This window comes from Giraffa tippelskirchi, chromosome 11, assembly GCF_054371585.1.
Source record: "Giraffa tippelskirchi isolate mGirTip1 chromosome 11, T2T-mGirTip1v1.2.pri, whole genome shotgun sequence".
Taxonomy (NCBI): Eukaryota; Metazoa; Chordata; class Mammalia; order Artiodactyla; family Giraffidae; genus Giraffa; species Giraffa tippelskirchi.
In genome coordinates, this window is record NC_137285.1 from 142,099,084 (window position 1) to 142,120,745 (window position 21,662).

Below are 21,662 nucleotides of genomic sequence, written 5' to 3' on the forward strand. Positions count from 1 at the left end.
CTTATACAGATGAGGAAATTGAAGCTTAGAGACTTTGTAATGATGTGTTTGTGTAAGCCTGGATTCAAACTCATGCAGTCTGACTCTAGAGTAATTATTCTGCTATATTGTCACCATTAGTTTAAATATATAATTGTTGGTTATTCCCTAAAACTGAATAGGAATTTGTATGTGTAATGGAGAGCAGATTTCAAGAAATAATTGAGCAAGAAGAATAGAGATGTTTCCTATCAAATGACATGTAAATTGCACATAAATGGTTTTTGCTTTTTATGTACTAAATAAGGAATTGTAAATTTTTAGTGTTGGAAGAAACTTTAAAGACTTCTTATTCTAGCAATTTATAGTCAGCACATCAGTCAGGTCCATTTTTAGATTTTAGCTCTCCATGGATGCTGCACTTTTAGACTTTTCCCTTCCAAAATTAGATTTATCAAGTGGAATTCACTTCTCAAATTAAAAAAATGTAGGTGTATATGCACCCACATGACACTCATATGCACATACATAATGCCTAAGTTATGACTAAGTATATAGAAATGTCATCCAAGTTGATCAATAGGAGACCAAGGTTTTTTAACTTCTCTCTCTATTCAAGCCACTATTTAATGGATTATTTCGGAAAGGATTTGCCTGATTTGTAGGCTAGGTTCGGTTCTCTTGTGTTTTTCTTTTTTAACAATCATTACTTACAATTGTTTAACTTCTTGGTCTGTATTCAATGTTAGACTGTATATGCTCCTAGAGAGTGTGGCTGGGCAAAATTGTTTCTCAAAGCATCCATATAATCTAATGATGTTTGCATAATCCAATGACACATGTGTGATCTAGTGGAACTTCCTTCCTGTAATGTCTGTCTGTGTCCTTCCTGGAACATCTGTCTGTCCTTTCTTCACACATCACTAAAAATATAACAGTGAGTTCTCCAAGAACAAGATGCAATAAAGGCATTATTGTACTCTCCATGCTTTGATGAGTAGGATGTTCTCATTACTAAACATTTATTTCCTCCCAGTTTTCTAAACTTGGATTTATTTAAGACTAGTTCAAACATCATGTCTTTTCTGACTCTTCCAGGTGAAATTAGTTGGAATATTTTCCTGATTTCCACAACTATTTGGTATCTCCTTTGGAACTAATCCTAAGGGCTGGAGAAGCCAGCATGTTTTTTGGATTATTGCAAACAGGGAGAGATAGATCACCTTTTCTTGCTTTGAGCTCTAATCTACTTTTCCAGCTCATCAGCAACTCTTTGAGGGGTAAACGGGAGTCATCCTACAGACTTTGCATTGTAGCTACTGGGAGGAGGAGCTGGAAGTCTGTTCAAATCTTTCCTCTCTATAACCTCAACTTAAAGTGTAGACATATATGTCATAACATATAGTCTTAGGACTTCAGGCATTTTGAAAATGTTAGTCACTCAGTTTGTGACCCAGCCCATCAAGCTCCTCTGTCCATGGAATTCTGGAGTGGGTAGCCATTCCCTTCTCCATGGGATCTTCCTGACACAGGAATTGAACCTGGGTCTCCTACATTACAGGCAGATTCTTTACCATCTGAGCTACCAGGGAAGCATTTTGAAGTGACTGCAATTCACAGCTTTCACTGACTTTTCTGAAAAGCTTACATGGAAAAACTTTCAGGAAAGGAGAGAACTAGAGAAGCAGTATATATACTTCTGGCTATAGAATGATTTATACTTTTTCTAAGAACTGACTTCTTTGATGGCAGAGTCAGAAGAAAATGCATGTAAGGAGAGGTATAGTGTATCCATTTTGTCAGTAACTATAGTATATACCATGAATTAAGTCCTTACTCTGTGATAGATATTCTGATCAATATTCCAGGTACATCACATATTAGGGAGGTAGAAATTTTTCCCTCTTGAAGAGATGAGAAAACAATAATACAAAGAAGAATGACAATAACAGCTAATATTTATTAAACATTTTATTGAAACTCTTTTCTAACTGGATCACATGCATTAACTTTTTACATGCTAACTGATTTACTCCTCATGGTAACTGGTTAAGACAGTTATCCTCATTATCTACATTTTGTAAATAAGGAATCCACAAGGTTGAACAATTTATCTGCGGTCACACCGTTGGTATGAGGCAGAGCTGGGAATTTGAATTTGAGTTCAGCTCTAGAATCCACACTTGGGAAACTGAGGCTCAAAGAGTTTGTGAAAATTGCACAAAATCCCCTTTCTTGGCGTAGAATTCTGTGTCTGGGATCCAGCTACATTTAATGTTTGTCTTCTAAGTTGTGTCATTAATGTTTTTCTGCTTACCATTCTAGATACTATCATTTTCTGCTTGCCATGCTAGATAGTATTTAAAGTGTGTGGTCAGAGATAAAAATAAAATGCTTAAATTTATATTATTCAAGAGGAAAATTGGCCTGAATTGCCTGGATAATGACCTTTAATTCACATTTTCCTTAGAACCGTCTGTGTCCTTCATAATGCATTCCCTCTTGTCCCTTTGATCAAAGGCAATAGTCAGGAACCAGCTCAAAGATGGCTGCCTCATCCTCTTGGAGTTCAGTACCAGCCAACCTGAAGCATCCACTTCTTCTCTGTGTAATGAAACTGCCTTGGGTTAAAGTTGACTTTCTGTGCTACCCATTCTCACTGCCCGCTGTTCCCAAGTTAAGTCCCTTATAATGAGAATAAGAGAACTAGATTAACAAGAAAGTGCTTCCGGGCCCCTGGCATTTCATCAGGAAAGAAGAGTTCTTCAGGTTTTTTTGTTTTCTTTTTTTTCAACTCTATTTCCCTGAGACAATAACAAACAGGAGAAGGAAGTAGTTACCTAAAAGATGCTTGATTAGCACTTTCATTTTAAGCCCCATGTACAGGCAGACAAATCCAGTTCATCTTAGTCTCGTTGAGTGACATCAAGCTACCTTTCAGAGACTTTTCCAAACTTAATTATATGTCATCAAATGATGCCACCTTCCTGAAAATTCTGGCTGGAAGACAGGCAAACTTGTGGTCAACATTTGTATTGGGACCAATCAGATTTCAATGTAGAAGTTCCTTGCCACCATTCTATAAGAGGAAAATGCTTCAGTATTCTGAATGTAAAAGATAGTTCAGAGTTTGCCATATTTCTTATAACGCTGATCTGATTACATTCTGCTTCTGTGTTGTGTTTACCCAAGGTTAAAATAGTGCTAAATTAATTGAATCCAGCTGAGACACCTGCCATCCCAATGACCTGGAGTCCCATAAATCAAATCCAACGTGATTAATCAATTAAATATCAGTAAAGATGCTTTGGAGTAGGTGGGTTTTTATAATTTGCTTCAGCTTTCAAGGACATTAGGTAACCTACATCAGGTTCTAATTGAAATGTTATTCAGTTGATCATACAGGTAATACAGGTTAATTATCAGATGGTAGCTGAATAATTACCTAGCAATTGGCATCTTAGATTAGTGTTATAATTATTTTGGCCCTCTCCACCAAAACACAGATTGTCCTCACTAATTACTTACGGATTCACTGAGCATTATTAAGAGGAGACCTGTTAATGACAGAAAATAAATGGTAATCATAGCCCTGATATCAAAAGAAATAAAAGAAGGTTCACATAGCACCCCCAAAATTTAGTGAGGGCTTTGTCTATATCATGTGTTGTTTTATTTTACACAGCATGTTGGAAAGTACTGAGAGTAAATAGAGTCTTAAGTTGATTATTTAAATTTCAGCGGCTCCTGTAGGAAAAAAGGGGAAAAAATAAAGAAGAAAGAAAGAAAGTAAAAAAGAGGAAATGAAGAACAAAGGGAAGGAAAAAAGGAGGGTAGGGGAAAAGACAGATGTTAATACAGATAAATAGCAGGAAAATTAGAAGGTAAGGGTTGAGAGGATGAAAGGACGGGTTGCTAAAAATTAATGAAAACTGAGAGTCATTATGGTAAATAAGCACCTCTCTGAAAAGGTAGTTACATCCTAATCTCTGGAACTGGTATTTTATTTGGCTAAAAAGGACTTTGCCAAACTGATTATGATAAGGATCCTGAGATGGAATGATAATGCTGGAGTCTCATGTGGGCCCTAAATGCAATCATATATATCCTTATAAAATTATGACATCCTGTCCCATCACTTCATGGCAAATAGTAAGGGAAAAAATGGAAACAGTGACAGATTTTATTTTCTTGGGCTCCAAAATCACTACAGATGGTGACTGCAGCCGTGAAATTAAAAGACGACTGCTATGACAAACCTAGACAGCATATTAAAAAGCAGAGACATTACTTTGCCGACAAAAGTCTGTATAGTCAAAAGCTATTGTTTTTCAGTAACCATGTGTGGATGTGAGAGTTGGACCATAAAGAAGGCTAAGCACCAAAGAATTGATGCTTTCAAATTGTGGTGTTGGAGAAGACTCTTGAGAGTTCCTTGGACTGCAAGGAGATCAAACCAGTCAATCCTAAAGGGCATCAACTCTGAATATTCATTGGAAGGGTTCTTGCTGAAGCTAAAACTCCAATGCTTTGTTTGGCCACCTGATGTGAAGAGCTGAGTCACTTGAAAAGACCCTGATGCTGGGGAAAATTGAAAGCAAAAGTAAAAGAAGGCGGTAGAAGATGAGATAGTTGGATAGCACTACTGACTCAGTGGACATGGATTTGAGCAAAATCTGGGAGATCATGGACAGAGCAGCCTGATGTGCTACAGCCCATGGGGTCATAAAGAATTGGACACGACTTAGCAACTAAACAACAGCAACAACAAGAGGGAGATTTGATACAAAGCAAAGAGCAGCAAGCAATGTGACCATGGAGGCTGGGACCGGTATGATGTGGTAACCAGACAAGGAGGGCTGGCAGCCACAAGAAGTTCAAAGAGAAAAAGAACAGGGACTTGCCTGGTGGGCTAGTGGTTAAGGCTTCACTTTCCAATGCAGGCGATGCAAGTTTGCTCCCTGGTCGGGGCCTTAAGCTCCCACATGTCTCGCAGCCAAAAAAAAAAAACAAAAACAACAGAAGCAATGTAACAAATTAAATAAAGACTTTACACAAAAAGACAAAGAATAAAATTTACTTTAAAAGCTCAGATTTAAGCATGACTTTTCCTATACCTTGATTTTGGTTCAGTGATGCTGAGGTTGGTCGTCTGGCCTACAGAAGTCTTAACAGAATACATCTATGGGGTTGTCAGCCATCAGGTTGTGATAATTTGTTACAACAGCCATAAGACACTTACACAGTCACTGAGCCATTCACTGTTTCAGGCATTGCTTCTCAGTACCAGGTGCTGCTCTGAACATCCGGGACAAAAAGAGGTGCCCAAGAGGAGGAAAAACACAAACACGCTTAATCGCATAAGTAAAAGAAGATTATTTCAGATGGTGATAGGCTTTCCAAAACACATCAACAGTGAAATCAGAAAGAAAAAGACAGAAAAGAAGGGGTGAAGTGAGGTGAGATGAAGGAAGGGACCAGACAGAATATTTGAGCCAGTCATGCGAGGAGAGCATAGTCTAACTTCTTTGAAATCACCATCATTTTTTGTTCTCAAAACAATCTTTGAAGATAATAAGGGTTATCCACAGTTTACAGAGGCTTAGAGGGCTAAAATATCTGACCCTAGGTTACCGTGTTAGGACTGGTAGAAATGAGATTATACCTTGAGTTGGTCTATGCTAAACTTTTTCCTTGTGATGGATTAAAATGTCACCAAAAGTTTTCCAACTGTCTCAAGTGAAGATATTAGATTTTCTGTTTAGACCTACATAATCTGACACTTCATGTTTACTTAGGTCATCACGCATCAAGTTCTAAATGGTATCAAGATCACCCATTTAGACAAGATTCTCCACGGTTTCAAGAGCAAAGCCGGCTTCCCAAATGGGAAAATGAGAATCCACCTGACTAGTAGACCCCAAACACTCATCCTCTTTCCCTTCAGTCTGACTCAGCTCTCCCTGAAAAAGCTTCCTGATACTTAAGTGAAAATATCATATGCAGATGAATGTGACAGGCATGTTAGGGCCCCGGAGCAAGCAGAGAAAAATAAGTCCTACCGCTGAAGGCCTGAAGAATCCTAATTTCATAGTTAGGGCCTTTGGCTTGATTAGGCCGTGCGAGAGAGAGGTATTCTGTTCTGTTGTGTCAGTTTGCAGACTCCAGGGAATGGCTGGCTCTGAGGCAAGGGCCTGTCTGACTTGTAACCAGCAGACAGGAGCCCACACACAGCACTCACACCATTATTAATGGTGGGGCTCGTCTGGCTACAGAGACTCCTGGGGCAAAGCCCACAAGCCTGTCAACGCTTGTCAGTGTCACTGTGACGACTGGACAGTCCAGAAGGAGCTGTGGGAAGAGGAGCAACAGATAATGAGGCCACTTTGAGAAGTCCCACGCTTTGAGCACCTGAGGAATACCACGAAGGAAAGTCGAAGAGTGTGGCTCACGGTCCCAGCAATTGTTCATGGGAAGGTCATGAGCGTTGATACCACAAGAGGACACGTCTACCAAAAGCAGAATCAAGAAAGGGTTTTAGATATTGAGACTCTGGTCATAGCCTGTGTTGCCTTAAGAGAGAAGTAAACCCAACAACAAGAGCAACAGCAAAAATGATAGCCAACATGCATTCTGTCCTCTTACCTGCCAGGCTCTGTTAAGTGATTGAGGCATGCTGATTCATTACCTCCTCACAATGGCCCTGGGCAGCAGACATTACCGTTATCCCCCTTCTATAGGTCAGGGGAGTGAGAAGAAGGAAGAGCACTAGAATGAAAGCATCATTAACTTCAAGAGGATTCAGCCACAGGTCAAGCCAAGAAGTGTACCATGACCTACGCTGTGGTACAAACTATTTTAGAGAATGATTATAGGCATTATAGTTCAGCTCACCTGAATTGGAATCCTGATTCCACCACTAATTAGTGAGATAACCTTGAGCAAATTATTTAACCCCCCTAAGACTTAATTTTCTTATCTGTAAAATGGAGATAATATTATCTACACTTTATGTTGCTCAGAAGGTCAATAGAACAAGATGAGTAAGTGACTTAGAACAATTTGTTATGAATAACAGTTTCTCATGAAGTGATCATTTAAACAATTGCATCAGAGATGCCTAGGCACAGAGTCTCGCTATCCAAGGCCAAACTTCTTTCAGTTTGTTTGCTCATTTGTAAAATGAGGCCATTTAAGCCTGTATTATAGACTATGCAAAAGAATTGTAGTTGATCACTTGTTTAAAGTATTTTGTAAAATACAAGGCTCTTTTGAAATATTGTATTACCTCCCTAACAGGATTCCATTATCTTTAAAATAGAAATTATAACTGCTTGGTTGTGAGGTCAGGGTTGTGAAGATCGGACAAGTAACATGTACCACACCTAGCTCCTAGCATGATGCCAGGGGTGTAGGCTCCCCTGGAATCAAGAAAAGTTCTCATTTTTAAGTGATGGTGATTACTGAAGAGATGGCTCAGTGGGTAAATAATCTGCCTGCAATGCAGCAGGCACAGGAGACGCAGGTTCGATCCCTGAGTTAGGAAGTTCCCCTAGAGCAGGAAATGGCAACCCACTCCAGTATTCTTGCCTGAAAAATGGACTGAGGAGCCTGGCAGGCTATAATCCGTGGGGTTGCAAAGAGTTGGACAAGACTAAGACATTGAGTACAATGCTTGGGAATGCACACCATACCTTAATTTCCATCAGAGGTTTCTTTTTCTTTTTTTTAATTTTTATTTTTGACTCAAAACAAACTCACATTATTCACAGGCCATTAAACCTCTGCCTGTTGAAGATCTTTTAACTACAAGTCAATGGGACAATATTTGGCCATGTTTAAGTGGTCTGTTCAATTTCTTCGGGTGGGGGAGGGGGGAAACCCATCCCTGGAGGAAATTATTACACAAAATTGTGAAAACTGCTCATCCTCTGACTTCTTGTAGAAGGAGCATGACAAGTCACGGCTGAAGAAAAAGATGAGCGGGCAGCATGAGCTTTTCAGTAAATAATTCATGGACCATTCTGTGCTGCAGCTGATTTGAGATGGTGGGGAGGAGGTTGCTTCAGGTTGTTAAAAAATACAAAAACACTGTCTTTGAGCTGACTGAGTCTGCCACAAGCAAGGTCATCTTGATGTTCAACTGAGGAAAGACATCTAACATTGTCTGCTTGCTACTTACTGGATTGACAATATCTAGATAAAGCCTTTAGAAAAATCAATCATTGCACATAGTGGACTTTGGAATCCCAACCTGCTCTTCAAAACCAAAAACTAATGGGGTGAGTGCCTGTGATTTGGGTAAAGTTAGAAACAGCTCATTACTCAAAGAGAACATGTTGAGAAGTCTTAGTTGCTGGCTTTTCAATGACAGCAACTCAAGGAAATCTCTTTCCAAGCTTGCCTAAATGCTACATAATATATAATTCCATTCATTCTAATCAAGGACTAATTAAACCAGGGAAGAACAGAATACCTGTGTGTAAAAAATGCCTTTTTGTAAAACCAGTTCAGTTCAGTTCAGTTCAGTCGCTCAGTCGTGTCCGACTCTTTGCAACCCCATGAATTGCAGCACGCCAGGCCTCTCTGTCCATCACCAACTCCCGGAGTCCACCCAAACCCATGTGCATCAAGTCAGTGATGCCATCCAACCATCTCATCCTCTGTCGTCCCCTTCTCCTCCCACCCCCAATCCTACCCAGCATCAGGGTCTTTTCCAATGAGTCAACCCTTTACATGAGGTAGCCAAAGTATTGGAGTTTCAGCTTCAACATCAGACCTTCCAATGAACACCCAGGATTGATCTCTTTTAGGATGGATTGATTGGATCTCCTTGCAGTCCAAGGGACTCTCAAGAGTCTTCTCCAACACCACAGTTTAAAAGCATCAATTCTGCGGTGCTCAGCTTTCTTCACCTTCCAACTCTCACATCCATACATGACCACTGGAAAAACCATAGCCTTGACTAGATGGACTTTTGTTGGCAAAGTAATGTCTCTGCTTTTAAATATGCTATCTAGGTTGGCCATAACCTTCCTTCCAAGGAGTAAGCGTCTTTTAATTTCATGGCTGCAGTCACCATCAGCAGTGATCCTGGAGCCCAAAAAAATAAAGTCTGACACTGTTTCCACTGTTTCCCCATCTATTTGCCATGAAGTGATGGGACCAGATGCCATGATCTTAGTTTTCTGAATGTTGAGCTTTAAGCCAACTTTTTCACTCTCCTCTTTCACCTTCATCAAGAGGCTCTTTAGTTCTTCTTCACTTTCTGCCATAAGGGTGGTGTCATCCGCATATCTAAGGTTATTGATATTTCTCCCGGCAATCTTGATTCCAGCTTGTGTTTCTTCCAGCCCAGCGTTTCTCATGATGTACTCTGAATATAAGTTAAATAAGCAGGGTGGCAATATACAGCCTTGACATACTCCTTTTCCTATTTGGAACCAGTCTGTTCCATGTCCAGTTCTAACTGTTGCTTCCTGACCTGCATACAGGTTTCTCAAGAGACAGGTCAGATGGTCTGGTATTCCCATCTCTTTCAGAATTTTCCACAGTTTATTGTGATCCACACAGTCAAAGGCTTTGGCATAGTCAATAAAGCAGAAATAGATGTTTTTCTGGAACTCTCTTGCTTTTTCGATGATCCAGCGGATATTGGCAATTTGATCTCTGGTTCCTCTGCCTTTTCTAAAACCAGCTTGAACATCTGGAAGTTCATGGTTCACGTATTGCTGAAGCCTGGCTTGGAGAATTTTGAGCATTACTTTACTAGCATGTGAGATGAGTGCAATTTTGCGGTAGTTTGAGCATTCTTTGGCATTGCCTTTCTTTGGGATTGGAATGAAAACTGACCTTTTCCAGTCCTGTGGTCACTGCTGAGTTTTCCAAATTTGCTGGCATATTGAGTGCAGCACTTTCAGAGCATCACCTTTGAGGATTTGAAATAGCTCAACTGGAAGGACCTTAGTTATTCTAATCAAGGTGGAGGCTCTGACTTACAAAATGCCATAGTTGAGTCACAGATATGGATTTTGGCATAACCCTATTGAAAAGAGATGTTTTCTGTTTGATATAATCTTAAGCACCATAAAATTCCAGTTACTTTCTTCTTATCACCTTGCCCTAGTCACCTATCCATTTTATTTTTATTTATTCATTTTTAGTTTCTATATTCTTTTTCAAATTATTTTCTCATTTATGTTATTACAGAATATTGAGCCGAGTTCCCTGTGCTATACAGTAGGTCCTTGCTGGTTGTCTATTTTAAATATAGCAGTGTGTACATGTCAACCCAAAGAAACTGAGGCCAGCTCTATAAGTCATGGACTCAGATTCACACAGTTACTGAATAATAGAGCTAAGACATAGATGGATGGAATCCTCAGAGTCAGAGTCCTCTTGTTCTTTCCAGTACAACAAGCTTGCTGACTCCTTAGTGATCACTTAAGTCATATGGCTTATTTTACACATGTTCAAACACAGGCCCAGAGGGTTTAAATGACTTCCCTAGAGTCTGAAGTTGCTGGGAAAGGATTTCTGACGTGCCTCCGGCAGCTGGTATTTCACAGTTCAGCGTTTTTTAAGAGATAGTTCTCCAAATACTGTGTTTACCAAACTACCTCCAACATACCAAGATTCCTTCCAACACTTTATGAGTCAGCTCAGACAGATATTTCACTATTCATGAAAAGGAGTGAGCCAAATTCTAAGCTGATGAGAGTACAATAGGAAAGTCAGATACACTTCTAGCTACTATTCAATAAAATCAACTAGAGTATGCCCAGAAAACTGATAACAACAGGAAGGATGATAAAGTAAGAGCCACATTGTAGGAATTTGGAAAATTCTCATCCTGGAGAAAACTTACCAGAAACTCTGAGCAAAGTTAATCAGAGTGCTCTTCCCAAAGAGAGATGAACCTCATTCTTTATGTCTCTAAATTTCTAGGGACCAATGGACCAAGAAGGCTTCAGAGAGATAAATGTGGGCCCACTATAAAGGAAAAATCTTCTAACAGTCAGGGTCAGCTCTGGGTGCTTCAAGAAAGAGCACAGAGACACAGAGAAGAAACCATTGAACCAGAGACAGAGATCAATTAATTACTATGGAATGAGTAGCGATGGGCTGGTCATTCATCCTCTCTCAGCCTTGGTTTTCCTCTTCCTAAAACTGCTGTGTCAGAAGAGCATTGAGGGGTTACTTACTGATCTAAAATTCTAATGTTATTTGTAGTTATACTCACTGATGTGTTTGTGCAGAGGGAAGATCCCTATGATTTGGAGGTATTATAGGAGACTCAAACATTAAGATGGAACTAAATTTATTTTGAGCTAATTTTTCTAACTCTAGGATTTAATTTATTTAACTGAAACTTGATATTAGCTCCTTTTTAAATGAACTATTAACTAAGGCATAGCTGATCATTTCACATTTATCATCTAAATCTTAAGAAAATACAGTTGAGATGTGTAATGAGAGAGAAAGGAGGGAAGAGGAAGAGGAGGAAAAAAAAGACATTTTATTCTTTCGTATAGATTTTTAGATGCAGTTATTCTAGTATGTTATAATACTTTGGCATTCTTGACCTAGAGCTGTTTAGGATAACTTCTTGTGTGATGTATACATGTAACTTGGTAAGTACAGCCGTGAAGAATATTTAAAATTATACCAAACTTATAGTGGTGACGTGTTGAAAATAGTGCTGAGCATAGCCACTACTGCTTGCATGACAAAATTTCAGCACAGGGCACTGCATTCCAGCACCAGAAATCCCGCAGTTACCACATTGAGAACTTACCTAGGGAGACTACCTCTGTTATCCTTTGTCACCTGGACCTGTGTGTGTGTGTGTGTGTGTGTGTGTGTGTGTGTGTGTGTGTGTGTGTGTGTGTGTGTGTGTGTGTCAGTCACTCAGTCCTGTCCGACTCTTTGTAACCCCATGGACTATAGCCCACCATACTCCCCTGTCCATGGAATTCTCCAGGCAGGAATACTAGAGTTGGTAGCCATTCCCTTCTCCAGGGCATCTTCCCAACCCAGAGATCGAACCTGGGTCTCCTGAATTGCAGGCAGATTCTTTACCATCTGAGACACCAGGGAACCCAGTCTTTGTAATCTTGGCTGGTTTGCATCATTGACTGTGATTCAAAGTCTAGGGTTGATATATATGAGTATGGGAATTAAAAATTAGACATGCTCTTGTCAGAAGCTGATGAAGTGAGTGTCTGGCATTTTCGGTTTCCCAAGTGGAAAAAGGGTGCTACCTCAAAAATGTGAGGCTTCTCCTAACAGAGCAAGGAGATCAGATGCTAAGAAACCAAAACAAATGATGAATATCATTGCAGCCAAAGAAGCCAGAGAGAGCAAATGTTTTAGGAAAAAATGAAAACACGAGGCAGTGGTTTCAATCACTGCTGAGAGGTCAAGGGAAAGGAAAACTGAGATGATGCATTTGAGTTTTGCAAATAGAAAGTCATTGGAATCCTTTGCTTTTTCAGCAGAGTGTTGGAATCAGAAGCTAGATATTGTGGGTTTAGAAGTGAATGTGAGCCGAGGAAGTATCATAAATAGTGAATACATATTCTCCCTGACTACTGATTAAATTCTACAGTGGGAAGATACCATATCTCATTTTCATCAGCTCACAGGCAATTGGCCCAATTGCCCAGAGGCAGGTGATTGCTATTCTCAGCCTCTCTCATGGATGGGAATGGACCTCAAGTGCTTTCAATATGAATTATGCCACCACTGTATTGTGCACTAATCAACTATGCTTTGTGAGCTTTTATTTGATTCTAGTTACATTTTAAACTCTGTAGCTTCAGCCATCTTAGTAATGGCTCATTCTCTCTGTAATAATACAGAGCAAAGAAAGAGGGTGATATGTCATAGGAGATGCTGAGCAACAGCAAGTTCTATGGAATTTGGCTGCTTTTATATAACCTTGTTTCACATTCTTAATGGTCCTTCTTCTACCAGCTCAGCTGCTAACATCTTCTCTGCACAACCGAGCACTGTGTGATAGTTTCATGCTTTTTCTATTTTTTCTGTTCTGTTTTGGTAATTTTTCTAGTAGATCGTTTCCTTCTTCTCTTTTAACTGCTTCAGTCTTAGACATTGATGTTCATTCTCAACAGGGACACAGATATAATGCTCTTTGCTTCTTAGTCCTTGAGTTGATGAGTTTCTGGATTTCTCCCATGAGAAGGTCGAGCAAACTCTTGATACAATATTCAGTTATTCAATATCTATGTCATTAAACTGTTCACTCATTCATTTACTTTTTCAATCAATAAATGTTTTGAAAGGACCAACTAAGCATCAAGCAATAATCCTGTTGATTATTCCAGGTTTGTACTTTTCATGATATATCACAAGAAAAAGTGTTCAGTAAGTATATGCTGAAGGAATAAACAAATAAGTAAATAAATAAGTAGTTGGACATAAATTGAGGGGACATATTTAATACATAGATTGTATATTGAGAGGCTTTTTAGAAAAATAGTCTAATTTTGCACATTCGGTAGCATCTGTGATTATGTGAAATTGGGTTCACTAAACATCAACAAAAATGTATTTAACAGACAGATAAATGCATTAACAATACAGAGGGAAACATTCTTGCATACTTCACATTGATGCTATCAGTGGGGATGAAATGGAGGCTTGAGGCAGCCACTGAAATTCTCACAAAATTGTAGATGTCAGCAAGTGAAATGTCTGATGTCAAGCAAAAAAAGGAAGTGTCTGTCAGAGCATTCTGATGAGGGCTGGGTGTCTGCTACTGGCAATAGTAATGAGCTCAATAGGGTCCCAAAGGTCAGAGTTCCAGAAGGAGAAAAACCACTTGGGAAATAAATTGTATTTAATGACAAAGAATTAAGACTGGCAAGTTTTCAGAATGCCAGAGATTTAGTCCAGGAGAAAAAGAGCAAGGAAGCAGAGTTATATAATAAAACCAGTGGAAGAGGAGATGGAAAACAACAAAGTCTAGCTATGCACATTAACATTTTTGGAACTGAAGCATAAAGTGAGTTCTCAGTAACTGGTGAATCTGAATTTGCCTCTCAAGCCATGATAGGGAATTCTGCTAACAAGAGATAAATCAGAATTAAAATAGGATGATACATTTAATAGTAAAATATCCACATTATGGTGATGACTTATAGACAGTATATGATAAAGTGGTATAGGAAAAGAAACAGTACAAACTTGGGGGTTTTGGAGTATTTTCAGTGAATCTCTTCCCTTTGTGATTTAGAAGAAATTTGGAACTAGGATTATGTATATTGAAATCCCCAAAGAAAAAAAATAATTTTAATAGAAAAGTAGAAATTATAATTTCAAATCTATAAATACATAATATTCCTCAAGCAGCAAAGATAAATCATGAAGCATTGAGTTTTGGAAAGTAAGAGATTTGTGTTCAAGACCTGGCTTCACTTCTTGTAAATGGTTTGTTATCTATCTGTTTAAGACTGACTTGCCTCTTAGGTAAGTGGAGATAATTTTAGTACTTGTTTCACAGGTTTATTGGATAATTATAGAAAATTATGCATTAAGGCACTCACCTCATGCCTCAAAACACTGCTATTCAATAAATTCTGACCCATTTCTATTAGTATTAGTTCTTGTTTTAGTTGAAAGTAGAGCTGCAATTACATTGTTCTGTTCTTTTGCAAGTTGGTTAACACTATCTGCCTCAGCTACTTCGTCATGTAAAATCATAAATCCTACCCCATAAGGTTAACTCTTCCAAAAAATGATGCTAGACTAATTTAGTATCCATACAGGAAAAAATAAAGCTCGACCTACATATCAAAGCTTATACAGACAGTAAGCACTCTTAAAGTATTAACTACTTAGACTGAAACAGGGAAATAAAATTACTTCCCCCCATTCCTTACATTCTCTAAATATTTCTTGATATTTCTCATACTCTTTTACTTTAAATCTACTTCAATTTACCATCTTCTTTCTCTTAGAGAATTGCAGTAGCCTTCTAATTAGTCTTCCTACATTATTTTTTTTTTTCCAGTTGGTGGTGGCAATTTTTTTTCAGCTTTATTGAGATACAACTGACATACTAGAAAAGGTCAGTTTTCATTCCAATCCTAAAGAAAGGCAATGCCAAAGAATGTTCAAACTACTACACAGTTGCACTCATTTCACATCCTAGTATGGTATGCTCAAAATCCTTCAAGCTAGGCTTCAACAGAGTATGAACCAAGAACTTTCAGATGTACAAACTGGATTTAGAAAAGGCCGAGGAACCAGAGATCAGATTGCCAACATTTGCTGGATCATAGAAAAAGGAAGGGAATTCCAGAAAAACATCTGCTTCATTGACTACACTAAATTCTTTGACTGTTTAGATCACAACAAATTGTGGAATATTCTTAAAGAGATGGGAATAACAAACCACCTTATCTGCCTCCTGAGAAACCTGTATGAAGATCAAGAAGCAACGGTTAGAACTGGACATGGAACAACAGATGGGTTCCAAATTGGGAAAGGAGTACATTAAAGCTGTATATTGTCATCCTGTTTTCTTAACTTATATGCAGAGTACTTCATGCAAAATGCCAGGCTGGATGATGCTCAAGCTGGAATCAAGATTGCCAGGAGGAATATGAATAACCTTAGTTATGCAGATGATACCACCCTTGTGGCAGAAAGCAAGGAAGAACTAAAGAGCTACTTGATGAAGGTGAAAGAGAAGAGTGAAAAAGTTGGCTTAAAATTCAACATTCAAAAAACTAAGATCATGGCATCTGGTCCCATCACTTCATGGCAAATAGATGCAGAAACAATGGAAACAGTGACAGATTTTATTTTGGGGGGCTCCAAAATCACTGCAGATGGTGACTGCAGCCATGAAATTAAAAGATGCTTCCTCCTTGGAAGAAAACCTATGACAAACCTAGACAGCATATTAAAAAGCACAGACATTGCCAACAAAGGTCTGTCTAGTCAAAGTTATGCTTTTTCCAGTAGTCACGTATGGATGTGAGAGTTGGACCATAAAGAAGGCTGAGTACTGAAGAACTGATACTTTTGAACTATGGTGTTGGAGAAGATTCTTGAAAGTCCTTTGGAATGCAAGGAGATCAAACCAGTCAATCCTAAAGGAAATCATTCCTGAATATTCATTGGAAGGACTGATGCTGAAGCTGAAACTCCAATACTGTGGCCACCTGATGCAAACAGCCAACCCACTGAAAAAGACCCTGATGCTGGGAAAGATTGAAGGCAGGAGAAGGGGGCAACAGAGGATAAGGTGGTTGGATGGTATGACCAACACAGTGGACATGAACTTGGCCACACTCTGGGAGATGAGGAGGGATATGGAAGCCTGGCATTATGCAGTACATGCTGTCCATTTTGCAGCACAAAATTAACACTAATCCTTCTCAAACTTCAGAAAATTGAAACAAAAGGAATACTACTAATTTAATTTTATGAGATGAGCATTACCCTGATATCAAAGCCAGATAAAGAAACCACAAGAAAATTATAAGCCAATATCTCTGATGAATATAAATGCAACATACTCAAGAAAGTACCAGTCAACTAAATCCCACATCATATGAAAAGGGTCATACATGATAAACAAGAGATATTTACACTGGGATATAAGGATAGTTCAACATACAAAAATCGATCAAAGTGCTGTATCACATTAACAGAATGAAAGAAAAAACATACGTTATCATCTCAATAGATGAAAAAATGTCATTAGTAAAATCCAATACCCCTGGACTTCCCTGGTGACTCAGAGGTAAAGAATCTGCCTGCAATATGGGAGACCTGGATTCAGCTGCTGGGTCAGGAAGATCCCCTGGAGAAGGGAATGGCTACCCACTGCAGTATTCTTGCCTAGAGAACTGGACCCAGGAGCCTGGAAGTCGCGACTCCATGGAGTCGCAATGAATCAGACACAACTGAGTGACTAACACTTTCATTTTCACGTCAATGATAACAAAATAAAACTTAATCTAGATACAGAAGAAATGTACCTCAGCATAATAAAGGCCACGTATGACAAGACCATGGCTGACATAATACACAGTTGTGAAAACGGAATCATTTTCCTCTAAGTTCAGGAAGAAAAAGATGTTCATTTTTGCCACCTCTATTCAGTATAGTACCAGAAATCCTAGCCAGAGCAATTGGCTAGAAAAAGAACTAATAGGGATCCAAATTGTTAAAGAAGCAAAGTTTTCCTGTTTACACACAGAATCTTATGATTAAAAACTATAAAGACTCCATAAAAACACTATTAGAACTAGTTATTTCACTAAAGTTGCAGAATATGAAATCAACATACAAAAATCAATAGCATTTCTGTACATCAACAACAAACTATCCAAAAAGGAAATTAGGAAAGTCATCCGATGTATAGTACAACCACAAAAAATACTTAGGAATAAATGTATCTAAGTAGGTGAAAGACTTGTTTACTGAAAACTATAAAATACTGATAAAAAATTTAATAAGACACAAATGGAAAGGCATCATGTGTTCATGGACTGAAAGATTTAATATTGTTAAAATCTACATATTCAAGGCACTCTCTTTCAAAACCCAGTGGCATTTTTTATAGAAATTGAAAAATCCATTCTAAAATTTATATGGAACCACAGAGAACCATGAATGAATAGCCAAATGAGTCTTGAGATAAAAGAACAAAGTTGCAGGCACTACTTTCTGTTTTCAAAATATATTACAAATCCGCAGTAATCAAAACATTTACTGACAAAAGGACATTTAGACCAATGGAAATGATCAGTTCAGTTCAGTTGCTCAGTTGTGTCCAACTCTTTGCGACCCCATGAATCACAGCACACCAGGCCTCCTTGTCCATCACCAACTCCCAGAGTTCACCCAAATTCATGTCCATCGAGTCGGTGATGCCATCCAGCCATCTTACCCTCTGTCGTTCCCTTCTCCTCCTGCCCCCAATCCTTCCCAGCATCAGGGTCTTTTCCAATGAATCAACTCTTTGCATGAAGTGGCCAAAGTATTGGAGTAAATGATAGCTCTAAAATAAATTCATGCATATATGGTCAACTGATATTCTGGAATAATTGCATATCCATATTCAAAAGAATGAAAATGGTTCTTTGTCTTTCACCACATATAAAGAAACCTCCAAATGGATGAAAGTCATAAGCATAAAACCTGAATGCATAAAACTCCTAGAAGAAAACATAGGGGAAAAGTTGAATGACACTGGTAATGGCAATGATTTCATGAATATGATACCAAAAGCACAGGCAACAAAAACAAAAATTCAGAGTTGGGGCCACATCAAGCTAAAAATCTTCTGCATAGCAAAGAAAACTATCTGTAGAGTGAAAAAGCAACCTATGGAATGCAAGGAAATATTTGCAAATCATGCATCTTCTAAGGGATTTATCTTCAATATACACCCTGAACACCTAAAACTCAATATAAAAAATAATAACTCAATTTGCAAAGGATTTGAATAGACATTTCTTCAAAGGAGATATAAAAATGATCAACAGGTATGTGAAAAAATGCTTAATACCACCAGCTATTAGGGAAATGCAAATCAAAACTAAACGATGAGATATCACCTCACATATGTCAGAATGACTATCATTTAAAAAAGAGGGAGACCACAAGTGTTGGTGAGGATACAGAAAAATTGGAATCCTTGCATACTGCTGCACCATTGTTGGAAGTAAAGAGTGATTCAACTGCTACAGGAAACAGTATGGAAGCTCTTCAAAAAATCAAAAGTAGAACTACCATATGATCAGTTAATCCCACTTCTGAGTATTTATTCAAAATAATTGAAATCAATACCTCCAAAAAATATAAGCACTCCTATGTTCATGGCTTAAAAGATGCTTGTTCCTTGGAAGAAAAGCAATGACCAACCTAGACAGCATATTAAAAAGCAAAGACATTATACTTTGCCGCCAAAAGTCTGTATAGTCAAAGCTAAGGTTTTTCTGGTAGTCATGTATGGATGTGAGAGTTGGACCATAAAGAAGGCTGAGCACCGAAGAATTGATGCTTTTGAACTGTGGTGTTGGAGAAGACTCTTGAGAGTCCCTTGGACTGCAAGGAGATCCAACTAGTCAATCCTAAAGGAAATCAGTCCTGAATATTCATTGGAAGGACTGATGCTGAAGCTGAAGCTCCCAATAGTTTGGCCAATTGATGCGAAGAGCTGACTCCTTAGAAAAGACCCTGATGCTGGCAAAGATTGAAGGCAGAAGGAGAAGGGGAGGATAGAGGACGAGATGGTTGGATGGCATCACCGACTCAATGGATGTGAGTTTGAGCAAACTCCAGGAGATGGTGAAAGACAGGGAAGCCTGGCATGCGGCAATCCAACAACTGAGCGACTGAACAACAACAAATGTTCATGACAGCAATATTCACAATAGCCAAGAAGTGGAAACAACCTAAATGTCCATCGGAAGACAAATGGATAAAAGAATAGTGTTGCTGCGTACAGAGGAACACTACTTAATCTTAAAAAAGAAGGGAATTCTGCAACATGTAGCAACATGGATGGACCTTGAAGACATGCTAAGTGAAGTAAGTCCAGTCACAGAAAGAGAAATACTTAATGATTCCACTGATATGAGGTATCTAAAATAGCTTAAGTCATAAAATTAGAGAGTGGAATGTGGTTGTCAAGGGCTGGAGAAAGGGGGAATGGTTTATCAAGGACTGGGGGAAGGGAGAAATATGGAGTTAGTAATCATTGTGTACGTTTCAGTCAGGCTGATGAATAAGCTCTGGAGATCTGCCATAGATCATTGTACCTATACTCAACAATAACAGTTGCTCACTTTAAAATTTATTAAGAGGATGGATCACATTTTAAGTGCTCTTTCAACAATAAAATAAAATGAGAGAGAAAGAGAATTAGCAAAAAATGAAAAAAGAAAAGGACATACAAAAAGAATTAGAAAAAGGAGATATACAAAAGTCCAATTAAACAAATGTAAAAATGCTGAACATAATTAGTCATGACAGTAATTTGTATTAAAACCACAATTAAACATGTTGCACACTGACTTAAATGTTTAAAATTGAAAAGACTGACAATATCAAGTGTTTGAGGGGGACGATGAAAGACTGATACCCTCAGACAGAGCTATTTGAAATTAAAATGTTTCAAGAATATGAAAACAGTTTGGCTATAACTTAAAACTGAAACATACACTAACCCATGATCTCATAATCCCGCTTCCAGTATTTATTTAAGGGGAATGAAAACATACATCCACAAAATATTCATGGGAACTTTATTCATAATACAGCTAACCTGGAAACAAGTCTAATGCCCACCAACAGGTAAATGAAAAAACAAAGCATAGTGTATTGACAACACTCAATAATATTCTGAAACAGGCAAACAAAAACCTATAAGTAGAAACTTCCCTGATGGCCCAGTGGCTAAGCCTCCACTCTTTCAATGCAGAGTGCCTAGGTTTGATCCCTGGTCAGGGAACTGGATCCCATATGTTGCAACTAAAGATCCAATATCCTGTGTGCCACAGCTAAGATCCAATGGAGCCAAGAAACAAACAAACAAACTACAGACACATGCAACAGCAGGAATGTTACTCAGAAAAGTTATTCTGAGCAGGGGAAATACAAACAATACAAAGAGAATAATTCCACATGTGAAATTCTAGAACAGACAAAACTGCCACTGGTCTGTAGGGGCCGAAAGTATGGGAAAGTGAAAGTGAAAAGTTTAGTCACTCAGTCATGTCTGATTCTTTGTGACACCGTCGACTGTAGCCTACCAGGCTCCTCTGTTCATGGGATTTTCCAGGAAAGAGTACTGGAATGGGGTGCCATTGCCTTCCCCAGAGGATCTTCCTGACCCAGGGATTGAACCCAGGTCTCCCACATTGCAGGCCGATGCTTTACCATCTGAGCCACCAGGGGGGCTGACTTTAAAGGTCATAAGATAAATTTTGGAGTGATGGGAGTGTTCCATAGGTTAATTATAGTAGTGATTACCTTGTCACAGCATTCAAAATGGTGGATTCTAGTTTCAGTAAACTGTATCTCAAAATTATTAATTTTTTTTCAGTTCTTTCCCTCAGTGTGATTGGTATGTTTCACCTCTTTGCAGTTACCATGGCTGTACATACCATCCATTCAGTATTGAGCTCCTTCAATCCATTCTTAGCACCTTAACTAGAATGACAATTTTGAAATGCAAATTAGACCCTGTCCCATCCACACTAAAATATGTCAAAGTCTTTTTATTGCATTTAGGATTTAGCACCAGGCTTCCCTGCTGGCTCAATGGTAAAGAATCTGCCTGCAGTGCAGGAGACACAGGTTCAATCTCTGGGTTGGGAAGATCCCTCGGAGGAGAGCATGGAAATGGACTGTAGTATTCTTGCCTGGAGAATCCCATGGACAAAGGAGCCCGGCCAGTTAAGAGTCCATAGTATTGCCAAGAGTTGGACATGACTAAAGCTAGTAGCATACAGGCACATTAAGTCCTTTAGGCCTCCCCAGGTGGCTCAGTGGTAAAGAATCACCTGCCAATGCAGGAGATATGAGTTCAATCCCTGGGTCAGGAAGATCCCTTGGAGGAGGAAATGGCAACCCACTCCAGTATTCCTGCCTGGGAAATCCCATGGACAGAGGAACCTGGCGGGCTACAGTCC

The 21,662-nt window shown here is 38.8% G+C and overlaps 1 protein-coding gene across 2 annotated transcripts in view; it reads right to left on the bottom strand.

Moving 5' to 3' along the window:
* LRRC4C (leucine rich repeat containing 4C) overlaps positions 1-21,662 on the bottom strand; it is a 1,846,189-nt gene that overhangs the window by 1,670,305 nt on the left and 154,222 nt on the right. The window lies entirely within an intron of this gene.